Raw genomic sequence first — 835 nt, 5'->3', positions numbered from 1 at the left:
GTTCCAGGTGGGTTGGGGGTGTCCTGTGCGCGGGTGCTGTGTCGGGCTGCGGTGGGAGATGTTGACAGACCGGTTATGCGGAAGTCACACTGTGGTACGCCGCCAGTTGAGCGAAAAGTGCGTATGAACTGGGAAGGCGCTTAGTGCTGTTCACGGATAGCCAGCTGATAGCAGTTGGTACAGGGCCTGCAGCCGTGCGAAAGTCCATCTCGGCTCGCAGTTTGTGTGCGTTTCCTCCCTGTGAATAATTTTCTTCCAACTGAAAAAGTGGAACGCTTCACGATTGTGCGTGTCATCCTTGCGCCAGGGGCCATGCTAATCTTCTCTGTATCGTTCCAATTTTAGTATGTGTACAGCCGGAGCTGGTACGTCACAAAAGGGAGCAATCTGGTTATTGAACGTCGACCTTTGGTTCCACATTCAGCCTAGGTTCATCATGTGCGGTAGTGGTATGTGTGTTCTAACCACCTACTCAGACACATTTTCTCACTATTAACTTATACTTGAATTAAATGCTTTTTCGGCCAGGAAAAGATTCAATGGATTAGATTTTCCCTTTTGTTAGCGTGGGGAGCATTTTTGTCATCGCTCGATGGAGCAGGTTCCACTCAGCTGCTGCCACCTGGCGTCTGGTGACGACCACTACTGCCGCGCCACCTGGCGGCCGGCGCGACAACTTGGCCTGATGGCGGGCGGGACCCGGCCGGCAGGCGGTGCTGGCGCAGCCCGGTGGCGCCGGCGCTCGTCGACCCTGACGCGTTCGATGACGAGGCGAACCGGCAGCTGGGGCTCTGGGATCGGGAGCAAGTGGCGCCGCCGCTGACGCCCGTCAACT

General features: G+C 56.2%; 1 non-coding gene across 1 annotated transcript; it reads right to left on the bottom strand.

Annotated features, from left to right (window-relative positions):
• Nucleotides 1–261: 261 nt before the first annotated feature.
• Nucleotides 262–369, bottom strand: LOC119104018 (U6 spliceosomal RNA). Its single transcript, XR_005094857.1, has one exon. It is a non-coding gene; the product is annotated as a U6 spliceosomal RNA (small nuclear RNA).
• Nucleotides 370–835: the final 466 nt, after the last annotated feature.

The sequence above is a fragment of the Pollicipes pollicipes genome, unplaced genomic scaffold (genome assembly GCF_011947565.3).
Source record: "Pollicipes pollicipes isolate AB1234 unplaced genomic scaffold, Ppol_2.1 Scaffold_5724;HRSCAF=6776_pilon_pilon_pilon, whole genome shotgun sequence".
Classification (NCBI taxonomy): Eukaryota; Metazoa; Arthropoda; class Thecostraca; order Pollicipedomorpha; family Pollicipedidae; genus Pollicipes; species Pollicipes pollicipes.
Note: the sequence above shows the minus strand (reverse complement) of the source record. Positions and strands in the feature narration are given on the sequence as shown.